The following is a 17,004-nucleotide window of genomic DNA, read 5'->3' as shown; positions in this document are numbered from 1 at the left end:
AGGTTACCTGGAGGGATGAACAAAAACAGCCATATTTGGATCGGCAGCTGCGTCGTTGCCATGGAAACCGCACTTGATCACGTCGGCCTGAGGTCTATGTTTTGACCGAAAAAATCACTATCAAATAGTAAAAATAAATGAGTCTGGTTCTCGAGTACATGTGAACCAATTCAAATGAAATTCTTACAGATGGTAGAACCACTCTCCCAGTTTATAAAATTTGCTGTTAGAGTATTTTGGGTTCTATAATCAAGAAGACAATGTTCGTATTACTATGTTGCCTGTCAGCCATTTTGACAAGAAGGAAAAACAAGCACAACCATATTCGTTATTTCTCCGAAAGTACTCTTTCTACATAAACCAAATTAGCCGCAGGGCTTACATAGATATTGAGGTTTATAAATATTATAAAATCTATTTGGGGAAAATTATATTCTGGCCATGGGTGTTGAAGACATCCGAGGTAAGTTGCAAAAAATCGCAAAATTGGAAATGTTGAGGTCTCCAGTATTTGGTTCAAACAGGCTGTAGATAGAGAATATCAGCTTCAGAGGTTTTTTCATTCATCTTATCTGTTATCTACATTTGATTGATTAGGTTTTGGCCAACAAATTTGATGAAATATAAATTAAAACAAAGCCCACCTTGCAACTTTTGGGAATTTCTTCAGGATGCTTTTGTCGTATAGGATGGGTCTCTCCTCAGTTAGCTCGCTCCATTTTCAAAGACCAAATCTTGCACAGACTTTAGCCGAAAGGACAAATCTAACTGGCTAGCCTCGCCGGACATCTACTTTTAGACCAAAGATGATGATGCATTAACCCGAATAAAGAACAGTCGAACAGGTCAAACACAGTCGTGTGTCGAGTATCGAAATAATTCATCAGTACAATCCATCCAGGAAGTTAAATAGATGCATCAAGATCACAGCTGAGCAAATGCTTGTCTGCGACGACCCTGAATAAAGTCTTTGGCTAAATCGAGCCGTACATTCCGTGGTGCATGGCTGACAAGCGAAGAAATCGTTGTTTACGACCTGTTTACGACCAAACGTATGTAGACCGGAAATGCGAGTAGCAAAACTGCTGGCCGGATGTAGTTTTAAATGCGATATACGCGCTTTTTGTTTGTTCGTTTGTTTGTTTTTGTAGCTTCGGCTAATTGTCGCAATGGCATTATCTCTTCTTTAGATATTTTTGGTATAATATATCATTGAAAGGGGGATAAAAGGACGACTTTTGATCCGCTTTTATGACTGTTTTACAGTGGTGAATAAAGGGGACAAAATAAAAGCGCTTCACTGATCGTTTTACGCAACCACATAAGCCGCCCATGTTTCCTGGGTTTGTTTGTTTGTTTTTTTTTTTTTTAATTCATTGCTTATTGGATGTTAAGGATGGCCTGCATATAAGATACGTCGCTGATCTGGGGCATTAGCGTACACATTAGAAGTTACGAAGTTGGAATTTTTGACCCACCTCTCCTCCAGAAATAAATAAGTCCTCTTCAAGCCGATAAATTTTCACATTCAGTACCTAATACCTGCCCAAATTTTGGCGTTCTTTTTGTTTATTTATTTATTTAGTTATTTATTTTTTGCTGTTGTTTTTTTTTTGGTGGGGGGAGGGGTGACCGGACGTAAATTTGTGCCGTCGATGAAAAACACTGTAAGGGAAATTTGCATATCGTCGTGCGAAGGAAAATATCCTGGTCGGGACAATGGAAAGTTGGTCTCTTTCAAATCCCAAAAGGGACGTTTCGGTTTGTGAGTGCAGTGGAAACAATATAAAACTCAGTCAATGTCAAAGGGATATTTCCAGGCACATTACGAAATCGCGCCCATTGAAACACGTCGCCCGATAAAAGTGTGGTACCATGATGCTTTGCAAGCATTACAAAGCGTGCCGCTGGTGGTGGTATCTTTTGTCTCGCAGCATGAATCCTCAAGAGTGTTCGTTTATTTGTTTGCTCAAGAAGCTCAAGAAGAAGGAGTTTACGTAAGGAAACGATAGCAGCGCCCTTTGAAAGGAATGTATTAAAGTTCTAACATCGAATGTGGTTGATTTGGGACCCTTTAAATCAAAATTGTTGCTTTGAATCGCAGTATATTGCCGTAAAAACACGCTTCCTTGATTGAAAATTACATTTGCTTCATTCCGCCGTGCCGCTCGATTATGCAAATTTTTTTCAATTCACTGGAGACAGTGATTATCTGTTTTCCTCCCTTTTTATCGCAATGATAGCATACATAATGCCCATTATTATTGGGAACTGTCGTTTGGCATCGAATAACCTAAAAATCATCGCTTCCTTGATAGCGCAGGGCAATTTTTTATTTATTTTAGTTTAGTCACGCAACTTCTGCTGATAAACTTCGCCTTCCGTTCTTTTGTGATGTGTTATTTTTCTATTGTGTTTCAATGAATAGATGCGTTCCGCAAATTGTCACTTTAACAATACCATACACAAAAGACTGCTGTGATTGACGTCCAAAATGAAGCTCATTTGCATTTTACGAGCGACGTGTTTCAATGGGCGCGATTTCGTAATGCGTGCAAGCCTACGGACTTAGTATAAACCGTGATGAAATCAGCGACGAAATGGATCGTATTCTTTGCCGTGCAGGTAAATAAATGTAACATTTCAAGCGCGAATTTTTCATTCTCTTGTCACGAATAGTTTATCATAACTGAATTTGTAACTGCATTTTCACAGTCTAAAGAGGAATCTTTTTTTTTTTGGCGGGGGGGGGGGGGGGGTGGGGATGCGGCTGTTATGATCATGCGTTCAATTTTCACCCAAGCTTCAGTTTAGGTTCATTTCCTTTGTTTTTGTTTTCATTCGGTTATTCTTTTTTTTTTTTTTTTTTTTGGCTTTCTTCACCATTGCCATTGTGAAACAACCCCATTACAAGAGGATATCATTACACATACATCCGGTGTTACATCCCATTACATTGTGTTACATCCGGTCAGCAGTCGTGCTTCTCGAACTTCCGGCCTATGCGTTCAGTTTATTTACCATTCTTGGCTTGTCGACTATCGCAATATCTGACTCGATTTTAGCCAAAGACGTTACTTTGGATTGTGCAATGGCATGCATTTGCTTTGTACATCGATCTCGACACATTTACTTTACTTCCTGGCTGAATAATATTGATGAATTTAGGTGCTCGACGGCAGAAATCGCAAGCATTACGACCATGTTTTGGACTTTGTCAACTATTCTCTTGTCAAGTGTATGCGGGCTACTTGAATCATCATCCCTGGTCTGAAACACAGCAAACTAGCGATTCGATGGGAGTAACTGTTAGTCTGCGCTAGATTTGGTCAAAAAGACGGAACGTGCGTGGAGAGAACCACGCGACGAAAGCATCTTGAAGAAATTCCCAAAACCCTCAAGGTAGGTTTTGTATGGCAATTTATATTTCATCAAATTTGTTGGCCAAAACCTTATTTACTAAATATAGATAGCAGACAAGATGATAAAAGATACTTTTGAAGCTGATTTTCTCTCTCTAAAGCCTGTTTGAGCTAAATACTAGAGCTCTCAAAATTGCCAATTTTGCAATTTTTTGCAATTTGTCCCAGGTATCTTCAGCACCCATGGCCAGAGTATAGTTTTCCCCGAATTGATTTTATAATATTTAGAAACGTCAATATCTATGTAATCTCTGCTGCTAATTTGGATTATGTGGAAAGAGTACTTTCGGAGAAATAACGAATATCGTTGTGCTTGTTTTTCCTGCTTGTCTAAATGGCTGACAGGGAACATAGTAGGACGAGCATTTTCTTCTTGTTTATAAAACCCAAATTAATGTAACGGCGAATTTTATAAACTGGAAGAGTGGTTCTAACATCTGTATGAATTTCATTTGAATTGGTTCACATGCACCCGAGAACCAGACTCGTTTACTTTTACTTTTTGAGAGTTGAACTTTTGCTCAAGACATGGTCCCAAGGCCGAAGTCATATAGTGCGGTTACCATGGCAACGATACATCTGCCGATCCAAATATGGTTGTTTTTGTATATCCCCCAAGGTAACCTACCTACACACAAAAATTGAAGAGGGGTTAAAATTTTTCATTTCCAACTTTGCTTCACTTTCCTGGAGAATTGCTCTTAATAGTCCAAGCCCGAGTAACTGAAAATTACCCGTTTAGCTTAAACGAGGACTACTGGTAGCAAGCATATTAGACGAGGCAGGAACTGCACTCGTAAGACCTTTCCCTCACTAGACTTAATGATGTCCTCAGGAAAACTTGGCTTCAGGAAGCCAAACCAAACGCTAGGTCTAATGACTTAGTTCTGAGCTCAGAGCGCGCGCCGAATTCAAAGCCAAATCGTTGAGCGGTTAAAAGACGTTTGAGAGAGAGTGGGGCTAGGTTAACAAACCAGGGAGGGGGGGGGGGGAGAAATATTTTGATTTTATAAATATTTGCTAATGACCATTGTAATCTATTTACTTACTGATGTGAAATTCAATAGGAAACCCTAAAAAAAAAAAAAAATAAATAAATATCTTAAGAAAAGTTAACAAAAGCGTCAATTTCTGTAGCCACCTTCTGGAAAATCAGCTCAGATAGCACAAGGATATAGGCTCGAATTCCCCAGAAAGGATTGATATTCTGCTTTGCATCATAAATCACTTCAGAATGATCCGTAGCAATCAAATAAACAAGAAACGGTGCTTTCAAGAGTTGTATTTTTGGGCTAGAAATCGTGTCCTTAATGAGTGAATTTGTTCCAAGTTTCAAGCTCTGATTCAAATTCTTTCCCACTCAAGGAAGTGCGATATTTGCGGCTCGCAATTCACGTCACGAATTATGCGATCAGAACCGATTCACAAACACTTGACATCTGGAGCCCATGAATGTTTCCAAACATCACATATTGGTCCCTAAAACTAATCAGACTGACTGAAGACAGCCATTCAATGTTTTCTGAACTCAGATTTCTTTCCTATTCTGCTCTAAAATAATATATTCATTCCGGTCAATTAGCCAGTACGAAACATGTGCAACAAATTTGCATACCATTTCGATGTCGAAGGAAAAAGTAGTGCAAATCAAACTTTACAGCTCCTTTATCTTCTTAAATGAAGCAGTCGATCAGTCGAATGGAGAAAAACGTGTGACTTTGTTCCTGCCGTGTTGTTTTGAGTGTTCGTTTTTAGCAGCGACGGTTCAAATCAATAAGCCATTGTGACACTGAACATTCACTTTGCTTATGTGGGTAACGCGCACGTGATCCTGGCCAGGCATTTCGGTATGGAATACTGCGCGTAGAGGGCGCTTTTAGACACTGTAAATAGTGAAAAGTACTGCTTGTGGGCCAAGCTACGACTACCCTGAAGATGAAAACTTTCCCAAGCTAAAAGACTGTACAAGAGATACGAGAGCCCGTCTTGCCAGCTTTGTATTTATTTTTTCGCAAAAAAAAATTTAAGTATTTTAGTGTCATTTCGTTTTTTAACTTACAGTTATACAGACTATGGAACGTCAATTTTTTCGCGAAAAAAAAATCCATAACCACCATCCTCACAATTAAAAATATGAAATCTGTATATCTGAGTAGTGAATTCCCCACCAACCTGACCTCTCCCCTCCCCCCTAGCTATAAGCGTCAATAACATTGTGGTTATTGTTTACTTTCCTAGACCGTTTTCTCTCTGCTCCTGCCAGTTTCTTTCAACTCCGTGAAAAAAAATAATAACATGAAATCTGAAATTGGAAAATTAATAGGCGAAATACGGCCCTCACCCGCTCGTGCTAGTTATAAGGTCAGTTACGGCCCTCAGCCGCTCGTGCGGAGTAATAGGGTAGATACGGCCCTCAACCGCTTGCGCTAGTAATAAGTTAGTTTTCGTGGCCTTCACCAGACAAACCAAGGCTAGCAAGACTCCTATTTTCTCGAAAATTTAAAGAAACTGGCAGGAACAACGAGAAAACTGGTTTAGGAAAGTAAACAAGAACCACAGTTGACGCAAATAGCCAGAGGGGATGGGGGTGGGGGAGGTCGGGTTGGTCGGTGGGGAATTGACTACTCTGATACCCTCAAAGTTACAAATTTTATATCTTTATTGTGGGGATGGTGGTTATGGATAGATTTTTTCTTTTTCGCAAAAAATCGACTTTCCAGGATCTACTTATTGTAAGTCAAAAAACCAAAACCTGACACTAATACTTAAACGTCAATTTTTTTGGGCGGAAAAACCAAAGCTGGAAAGGTGGGCTCTCAGATCTCTTGTACAGTCCGTAAGCTTGACAAGGTCATCATCACCAGAGTAGTCGTAGCCCACAAGCAGTACTTTTCTAAAAGCGCCCTGAACGCGTAAGTGCCTGGCCAGGATCACGTGCGCGTTACAGGCAACAGCGAAGTTGATATCGAGTTACAGTTGTTTTGTCACACTGGCTTATAAACGAACACTCAAAACAACACGGCAGGAACAAAGTCACACGTTTTTCTCCATCCTGCTGATTGAGTGTGGAAATGTGGAAATATGTAAATATGTCTTGAATACTTAAGTTACCAACTGTGGAAGTGTGGAAATGTGGAAATATGTAAATATGTCTTGAATACTAAAGTTACCAACTGTGGAAGTGTGGAAATGTGGAAATGTGGAAATGTGGAAATATGCCTTGAATACTTAAGGCTGGTTTTCACTAGCGATGGAGTCGGAGTCATAAGCGGAGTCGTAAGAGCGCTTATGACCTAGTGAAAATCAAAAATCGGAGTCGTAAGCGGAGTCATAAGCGCGACAGAATCGGAGTCAAAAGAATCAGAACGTTTCCATTTTCTTCCGACTCCGGTTACGACTCTGTCGCTTACGTTCCGGAATTGGAACGCTGTTTTCACTAGATCATAAGCTCTACGCTTCTGATTACGACTCCGACTCCGACTCCGTTGCTAGTGAAAAGCAGCCTTTAATAGATTTTACCTCTAAAAATCATACAATTGATTTTGTATTGATGATTACAGTTGAAAGTAAGTAACTGCTTTATAAAAAAATGTTTGGGTTGAGAGGCTAACATTAATTTTTTAACTCAACTATAAATATAGATAAATGTACATTTCATCATTTCTTACTGTGACATCCACATTATCTCTAAAGTAGCACTGCAAAATCAATTGTATGATTTTTAGAGGTACAATCTATAGCTTAATTCAAAAGATACAACAAAGTGTTCACCAAAAGTTACAGTAAGAAATGATGAAATGTACATTTATCGATATTTATGGTTGAGTTATAAACATTTTTTATAAAGCTGTCATGACAACAAAGCATACTGTCATTATAAGACAAAGGCCATTTATGTCCAGTGCACTTCAAATTCGAACAGGGGTAATCCTCGAGGGAGATTCAACAATTGCAGTAATCATCATTTCTACCCTTCTACTTTTCCAACTTTCTAGCATTATAAGGAACAGTAAAGGAACGTTTCCATATATCCAGCTTTCCACACTTCCAGAATTATCTGCAGGGGTAGGGTGGGTTGCTGGTGGGGGTAAGACTGCATACTTCCACATTTCCACACAAATTTCCACTAACTTAAGTATTCAAGGCATATTTCCACATTTCCACATTTCCACACTTCCACAGTTGGTAACTTAAGGATTCAAGACATATTTACATATTTCCACATTTCCGCACTTCCACAGTTGGTAACTTAAGTATTCAAGACATATTTCCACATTTCTACATTTCCACATTTCCACACTTCCACAGTTGGTAACTTAAGTATTCAAGACATATTTACATATTTCCACATTTCCACATTTCCACACTTCCACAGTTGGTAACTTAAGTATTCAAGACATATTTACATATTTCCACATTTCCACATTTCCACACTTCCACAGCTGGTAACTTAAGTATTCAAGACATATTTACATATTTCCACATTTCCACATTTCCACACTTCCACAGCTGGTAACTTTTAAGTTTTCAAGACATATTTACATATTTCCACATTTCCACATTTCCACACTTCCACAGTTGGTAACTTAAGTATTCAAGACATATTTACATATTTCCACATTTCCACATTTCCACACTTCCACAGTTGGCAACTTAAGTATTCCTTTCCATATTTCCACACTTCCACACTTGGAACTTAATATTTTCATGCATAAATTTGCTCTGCCTTAATTATGAATAATTTTGCTTTTGGTTCATTCCATTCTGATGACGCGTTCTGTGCTCTTCTACCCGAAGTAAAAGCCCAAAAAGGTGGCTACAGAAATTGAGCACATTTTGAGACTTTCTAAGCTGAAGGAATATGCTAGTCATTAACAATACTCCAGTTACGGTTCATCACAAGAAAGTAAGGTCAGGAAATACTATGCAAGAGAAAAGAGGGGCTTTTCTCTGGAATTATACGTGACATTGACATCCGAGTGAAATGAAACATGACCTGTGATCCGACTAAACAAGTGTGTCATGGCAATTATTAACGGCGCCAACGCATCGTTAATCTCACCCAAAACCCGGTTTTTTAGCGCTCAAGTCTAGCTTTCTACAACAGAATCGGCTTAATCGGAGCAAGACAGCGTTTTAAATTGATTTTTCGTCTTTAGTCTAGATCCATGACACAATCCGAATCACGCCAAGCAAACATCTGGAAATTATTTATGACATTGAGACCGGAAATCCGACCCAAAATCGCACTTCTTGACTAATCGATCACTAGCCTAACAACGCTACAGTTATAAAGGCGAAAAATAATAGAATAGCTTTTCAAACTCACGCGTCTTGAAGAGAAAATCCTTGCCCATTCTTGCTAGTGTTTTCCATATCAGCTTAAGTCCCGGATGTAGAAATCAACATTTGAAAAGGGAAGGGTTAGCGCCCTTTTCCACCACAAAAATATACTAAGTCTTTGGATGGGTAAACAATTCGCAAAAATTTCACGTTGCCCGAAAAGAACTCATCCCTAAGACCTACTTTTTAAAGCCAAAGACTGTCACCTCCTCAAGCAAAGCCCACAATATACAAGCCTTTAATAGTCCAAGCCCGAGTAACTGAAAATTACCCGTTTAGCTTGAACGAGGACTACTGGTAGCAAGCATATTAGACGAGGCAGGAACTGCACTCGTAAGACCTTTCCCTCACTAGACTTAATGATGTCCTCAGGAAAGCTTGGCTTCAGGAAGCCAAACGAAACGCTAGGTCTAATGACTTAGTTCTGAGCTCAGAGCGCGCGCCGAATTCAAAGCCAAATCGTTGAGCGGTTAAAAGACGTTTGAGAGAGAGTGGGGCTAGGTTAACAAACCAGGGAGGGGGGGGGGGGGAGAAATATTTTGATTTTATAAATATTTGCTAATGACCATTGTAATCTATTTACTTACTGATGTGAAATTCAATAAGAAACCCTAAAAAAGAAAATAAATAAAATAAATAAATATCTTAAGAAAAGTTAACAAAAACGTCAATTTCTGTAGCCACCTTCTGGAAAATCAGCTCAGATATATGTATGTATGTATGTATGTTTGTATAGATATTTCGTTGAAGGTGTCCGCAATGTTGCCTAGCAACGGTGAAAAACAAAGTATGAATGACGTCAGGCGGTCTGGCGTCGTCTGGAGCAAAGTTTGCATACACCGGGAAAGTTTGCGTGCCGTATCAATTTTCAACTGCAATGTTCATCAATATTCACTGGATACAGAACTATCTCTCCAGAATCTTTTCCCTTTCTTCCAGAAATCTTTTTTGTGAAAGATTGCATTGAAAAAATTACACGTTTGGTGGCCGCGGCAAAATAATTTTCCGTGGGAAATAAATTCATCGAACACGACAGCGCTGCACGCCCATTGTACATTTCATAGCGTCAGAAATAGATTTTTAACCGCAAACTAGCCCGTGGAACTACGAAAAGACCATGCTCATCAAAATAGTTGCTATGTTCAGAATTCTTTTAATCTCCTCATTTGATGCTACAATACGAGTAAAGAGGGCTTTCCACCCAGCCCCAGCTTCGCGAGGTTTTGCGAGTCACGTATTTCTAGTTTTTTTTGACGTAAGGCTATGATCTTGAATTCACCGCTCCTGAACCGGGTTTTTGGTGTCTGACACCACATGTTGCGAAGACCTTGTTTTAAAAAACAAACCATTTTTTTTCCAAACGAAAAACATCCAGTCTGATAAAGTACATAATTGTAGACATCATGAATGGTATGTTTCTCATCTGAAGTGAAAATTAAATATTTAGGAGATTTTTCAATATTTACAATTCTTTTAAGCGATTTCTCGTGATGCCAAATTGACAAATTTGCGAGGCTAAAATCATCAACTGGTACATGGCATTGAGGATAAAGATTTACACCACGTGAAAGAGCATCATTTCTTCTTATAAAATCCGCTTTCAAAACTATGGGCAACTCAGAAAGAAATTTTTGAGGCCGCAAATTACAAGTAGTACTTTAGTGAAATTTGAGCTTTTCTGTCACGGCATTTCGATGCTAAAACTCAGATAAACACAACATGAAAACGTTTCAAACAACAATGGTCCATTGATTCTTGCTACAGGGCACTGCATGTGCATGACCTATGCTTATAACACTATGTTCCTTGGTTTTCTATAATTTAGGGGCAGTGTCAAAAGATTTTAGCGGAGTTCAAAAGTCGTACACGGGTCAGTTTACGTTGTCCACCGGTCGCAACACTCGTAAATATGGAACAAAATGAAACCGGGACTTTTTTCATTCAATCTTACTTTGAAAAAAATGGAGCAAATAGCTAAGAGTGTTATATAACTCATACCTTTGAGCGGCCACACTGGATGTTTAAGAAATCTAGGACATCTATAGGAAACACCGTAACACTTGAGGCCGTTTTATACATTTGGTCACAAAGATTGTGTTACATACATTTCACCGGTAGGCCGCTGACCTTGCACTTACGTACGCCCTTGTCCACGGGATAGAAATCGAGGTAGAAATCGATGTTTCGTCCAGCTAGACCCAAAGACAATTAATTATATAATCAGTTCAAACTGAGGTTACGGTTTAAGTTATCACAATTTTATCTGGTTGCGTCTACACTCGCGTAGTTGTTTTGATTTTTGATAAAGTTTTTCAAATTTCAGTCTAACGCACATCCATGAATGCTACTCAAGGAGAGTTAAAAAGCAATGTCACTGTCTAGTTCATCTGGATAAGACCCAATTTTCAATTTATTGCTCACAAAAAATGTCTGTTGTATGGCAGTTTTCATACGATAAAAGATAGTTCATCCACCAGTAATGGAATTTGAGCAGACAATGTACGGTTTCTTTGGCCTTAATGGGTCAAAGTAAGAATGCGATACAACAAGATCATGTTGCCTGAATATATGGTGCTATGCTCTGAATTTTTGGAGTACTTACGAAAGCCGACAGGCACTAATATCGAGGTCATCTTGTGGATAAGTCTAGATTGCACAAACATGATGCTCCGATCTCCGTTCGTTTGCTTGAAACGATTAGCTGCCCAACTTGGTGGGACCGGCGCAGAATCGGTTTTGGCAGCGCCGTCTGGTGCCATTAGCATCTCGATGTCTTGGGCAAATAGGCCTGCTTAGATGGCTGTCATCGATTTCGAAGATACCAAGGGAAATTTTGCGGTGATAGTTTAGTCAGTTAGTTATGTCACTATGTAGAAATGGTTTTACAGCCAAAGGAGCTTAGCTTTGCCGTCCAGGCTGTGAAACCCTGTCTCTTTCTGACAAAAATTGTTCCCCCTACGCTCCTCCCTTATTCCAGCTGACAATGGACTGTGGTCGACTGTAGCAGGTGTGAGTCGTACTGCAGGAAATATTGGGGAAAGTAGGGATGACAGTGGTGACGCAACACTGTTTCCCTCCTCGCTCTTACCCTACCGCCTCCCCCCTAACCTCCCCATTCTTTACGACGGGAGACTGTAACAGTGACAAAGCACACGGCCAAATAACTTTAAAAAAATCTCTAAAAATCGTAAATGTGTGTGCATGCTATAACCAGTAATTCAGAATCAAATTGCAAGCGTTATTAAAGGTAATTCTTGTTTAAGATCAGGAGTTTTGCGTTACAGTTATTCGATAGCTGCTCTGCCTACTAAAAGCTCCTCCTCAGTTTTCAGTGTTCAGTCAGCAAACCCTGTGGCCCTTAGATAGTTTCGAATGTCTGTGCCAAAATCTCTGATTGGAATACATGGGGTATTCGCTGGATTTCCAACACTTTGCCCACATTGTCCTCCAACGATCGAAGCATACTCACACGATAGCATTTCGGCTCAATTTGTTTGAACACCGTGAAACCAGAATCGAGCATTAAAGTTGGATTGCAGAGCAAAATAAACAAACTGAAGCGATCTAAATACCAACGTGGGCTAACTGCACGTTTAGAAAGTTCAGTGACAGAAAATACAACTCAAAAGTAAATCGCACTTATAGTTTGTATCGAAGCGGCAGTGGAAAATTACCCTTGGCATGCGCCCGGGGAGTGAACTCCTATATAAAAATTGACGGGGGTGATCGTAGCTTTCGGGGGTTAAAATTCGTGGTTTGGTACCTGTCAAAGGTATGGCGGTACCTTTTAGCCAGTTTTAGGGTATTGAGCGAAAAAAAATGAGAGAAAGTTATTATAAATGTCAGTCATCTGTCACTTAGCGTATTCATTTCAGAGTTGGTACCACTAATTGTACAGAGCACGGCTACAAAACAAATTCTGGTACCTTTTAGGGGTTCTTTTCAAAATTTTTGACGATCAACTCGTCAATTTTATATCGGAGTCCCCCTGCCCCTGGGGGCAAGTGGTCGGTGCAAACTGTAACGCAATCTCTGCCGTTAAACGTATTTTTAAATCGCGGTAAGATGCATATGATCGTTCCTGATTGATGTCTTGCAGGGGGGCTGGCAGCTACCTTTCATCTTGCTGCTTTTCGAAAAGACATGATCGCCCCAGTAAAGAAATCTGTCAATCATTCGAAAACTGTAACGAGCATACGCGAAATGCGAAGGATTCATGCGATTCACTGCGATTCATGCCGTGGCGACTCGACGGTGGAAAACGCAGTCGTATTTAGTTATTGTTTATTTACTGTAAGCATGTTTTTTTTTTTTTGCGGTAGTACGAAGTTTGAACACTACGATTAATCAAGACCGCTGGAATGAGGCGCCAGCTTTGTTTTAGGTTAGTAGAGCCGTCAGCATTGAAATTGCGAGCGACATGTTCTCAGCTGAGCTGAGAGATTTTACCAGCGAGTGTATGTGGTGAAGAATATGATTTGTAATGTAGCGATGTAGCGAACGATTGTGGTTTTCGTCGTCTCAGGAAGATATTGTACGTCGACAAAATAGTAGATTTCAATTTCGGCTTGAGTCCTTAAGAAATTTTTAGATAAGAAAATTTTGCAACTGGAAAGGATAGCGTATAAAGATCTCAGAAGAAGATTGCTTAACATTATCGTGAATAGAGCCACCAGGTTTGTATGAGCGGATGCAAGGGTGTTTGTCTCTGGTTTTGTTTAAATAAAGAAATAAATCATCAAATCGAAGCAGTTTATTTTTAGTCCATGTCATGAGTCCCAGGGGTGGGGAATTGTCTCTTTCTGTGTGCTCGGGGGTGGGGAATAGGACGTCAAGTACACAAATGCCCGGGGGTGTACCCGGGGGAGATGGTAACAGGTAGAATTGAACCACGTATTATTGTCTTTGCTGTCACCCTTACAGATGTCCATGAACACCTGTATCGGTATGGTGGTTTTCCCCCATCGGTGGATGTCAAAATGGGGCTACTGGGAATACACCCTAAAGCCCAACTGCAAGGGAGATACAGTACCAAATAGGTCCCGGGATGGCAAATCAACCTTGGTTTCTCTATGTATGCAACAGCCATTTCAAAGAAGACAATCTAAATTATCACCCCTTGATTACTGAAGTGTTTCTAGCGACTCGAGGATTAACCCAGCTGACCACATTACTCTGCAGTATAATTATGTCATCAGTACATGACAATATACATCAGAACTATAACATATTGCAATATTGTTTAATTGGTACATATTGCGTAACATAGTCAAGTGTAATTAGCATATTGTAAATTATGCAATTACTGCACATTTTCACCCACTTGCACAGTGTAATGACTGGCTGTAGTATTGCTGTTTAGCACCCTGCCTCTTTTATGTTTCAGTTCTCACCCCGGAAGTATGATAGACAAAATCTAAAATCATGAAATATAACTTCACCTCTTTCTTTAAAATGATAAGATTTATTACCAAGCACACATACTGAATTCAAAAGTCAATATTTGTGGCTCACTTGGCAAAGTTGAAGAGCAAAGTGCTGCTATAACATCACCTCTCAACTTTTCACCATTTAGAAGAGATTGAAAAAGAAAAATCTGTTGTTGAGAGTATGATAGTAACATTTTAACTTAAGCAAAACAGAAAATTAGATCACCAGAACCTCCACAGTTTGTTGACTCCCAGTATGTAGTTGCTGTAAAGGGAGGAAATTCTACAGTGTCCATAAATGAAAAAATAGGGAAGGTAACGATGAAGTGGAATGGAGGAAGTCTTACTACCTCTCGCAAGTGTTAATTTCTACAGGAGCAGGTCTAACCCTGTGAACTATGTGTCAGATCTAAATACAGTCAACTCTCTCGTAAGCGACAACCCTTGGTGCACGACAAAGTGGTCGCTTACAGGAGGTGGTCGCTTACGGGAAAGATCAACAAAATAAGCCTAATGCTGGACTGATAAATTAATTACCTAAAAATATTACCCTAGCAGCTAAAATTAGGCAAATAGAAACTAATTTATTTGATTTTTTCACATCTATTCATTCTTCTGACGAAACTTAGCTTTGTGTAACATTTTAGAACAGATCACTGAAGCCGAATTCCCATTTACCTACAGATCTAATTATAGTAATTTTCTCTGTCTGTAAACTGTCAGTTGGCCGGGGTAGCGTCATTAAAAATTGAACTTTTGTTACTTCTAAGTAAGCTTAATTATTTGGAAACAGAAAACAAAAGAAGGTGTCAAATTTTTGGCCTAAAAAGTGGTCGCGGTCCCTTAGAAATTTGAGTGGTGGTCGCTTACGAGAGAGCTCTTGAAACAGTATTTAACTGAGAAACAAAACGGTTGTTTACGAAGTGATCGCGTACAAGAAGTGGTCGCTTTGAGAGAGTTGACTGTACTGATCCTCTCCGGGGTTAGCTAGTCGTTGGTTGCAGTATTTTCGTTTTTCGCGGCAGAATTTGCATCCGTGATCCCTCTTGATGACCAAACTTCAGGCAAAAAAGCGACCGAAACCTTTCTGTGATGTTTGGACGTCGAATAGCCAAATTGTTTGCGAATCTGCACAGACGCGCTTTCACATAAAATCGCCGCCATGTTTGTTTATCAAAAAATCAGTACTTAGTCTCGCTCGGCCAAATTTCTTAACCGGGGCGATCATGTAAACTCGGATCCAGGCCTCGCTGCTGGCCCCCCATGATGTCTTGATTTCTACGGTTGAGAAAAGATAACATCGGCCTTAGGGAGGTGACAAACACAAATCGAGTGTAAAATCCTTGAGATCAGTGTTCAGACGCCGAGAAACGAAAGTAGAAAGAACTCTGTATTCTACCATAACGAATCCTAACAAAACGTTCAAAGTCTTTATTTCACCGACGTCGTCCGCCATTACTACTAAAGGAGAGTGAATGCAGGTCAATTTCCGGTATAATCGGATCTCGGATCGTGGCTGCTCCGAAGAATAACCCGATGACGTCACCTCCCTTAGGCCGATGTTATCTTTTCTCAACCGATTTCTACAATGTATGGAGAGCTCGCTCAAAAGGTATGAATTACGTAGCACTTGTAGCTATTGTTCCATTTGTTCTAAAGTAAGATTCAAAGTAAAACATTCTGGTCCGAATTCATTTGACGAGAATTGGCGTTTCGTTTCGACGTTGCCTACGTAAACTGACCTTTGTGACCTTTCTACGCTTTTGAACTCGGGGTCTAATAAAACTGCTAAAATCTTTTGTGCCTGCCCTGAAATGAGTAAAAACCATAGGAAGTAATATTATGAACGTGGGCCAAAACCCATAGCAAGTACTTTTACTGTTATGATCCTGCACAAAGTGCTTCGGCTCATAGGTTGGAAATCAGTTTCTTTGCAGTTTCTTTGATATTGCTTCACGATAGATTCTGCTATTATCGCCCTGATAACATTCGGAACTTTTATCTCAGCTTTCGTCGATAAAACAAGAGCTTTTTCTCCAAATGGCATATCTTGAACCACATTTGAGCCAGTTAAAAATGAGAGAAAACGATCGAGCTTTGCTTGTGGAATGCGTATTCTGGTATTCTTCTCCACCTGGGGCACAGCTCCTCTGCCATGAAGTAAGAGATGATGGCGTGCAATGTTATAACGGTATCTTGTAAGAATTGGTATAAAATGCTTGAGTTGCTTGAAGGTTACTTGATCTGCCGTTATAGATAGCACTTGCCGTCTAGTACTCCAGTGTTGAGCGTTATTGTAGCACTCTGCTAATGCTTTAAGTAAGGCTGAATCAACCGTACTGTCAGATTCACTTGACTCGTACAATGATTGGTAGAGCATATCAGAGTCATTTGGCGCTACTTCTTCCAAACAGGCTTCAACCACTTGTTTGGCTGTTCTTATGTAGCCTCGCTTTGTTCTTTCAGAGGCCTCTTCCCAGGGTATCGTAAGTTAATCATTTCACATCTAGCAAATAGTTTATTGAACAACAGGGCCCTGAGTGTACGAAGCTTGGATAGCATTATCCAGCGAGCGCGGGATAAATGAAATTATCCGCTCTATTATTTTTGTTTAGATTCCATCCACTGGATAAGGATTTGTCGGCTGGATAACGTTATCCACCCTTTGTACAACTGGGCAGAGGATTCAAGAAGAATATGGATACTTACCGGAACCTACTGCAACAAAAACTGCAGGTGACTTAAATATGTATAATGAATCGTCCTTATCAAGCCCCTTCTCAGCTTTTGGCCATCTTTTCCCGCCTTTG

The 17,004-nt window shown here is 39.9% G+C and overlaps 1 protein-coding gene and 1 long non-coding RNA gene across 2 annotated transcripts in view; one reads left to right on the top strand and one right to left on the bottom strand.

Moving 5' to 3' along the window:
* Positions 1-17,004, top strand: part of LOC146476769 (uncharacterized) — a 178,435-nt gene that overhangs the window by 133,707 nt on the left and 27,724 nt on the right. The window lies entirely within an intron of this gene.
* Positions 1-17,004, bottom strand: part of LOC146476771 (macrophage mannose receptor 1-like) — a 98,734-nt gene that overhangs the window by 71,438 nt on the left and 10,292 nt on the right. The window lies entirely within an intron of this gene.

This window comes from Pavona decussata, unplaced genomic scaffold (genome assembly GCF_977016875.1).
Source record: "Pavona decussata unplaced genomic scaffold, jaPavDecu1.1 SCAFFOLD_72, whole genome shotgun sequence".
Taxonomy (NCBI): domain Eukaryota; kingdom Metazoa; phylum Cnidaria; class Anthozoa; order Scleractinia; family Agariciidae; genus Pavona; species Pavona decussata.
The sequence above is the reverse complement of the archived record's forward strand: the minus strand, read 5'-3'. Positions and strand labels throughout refer to the sequence as shown.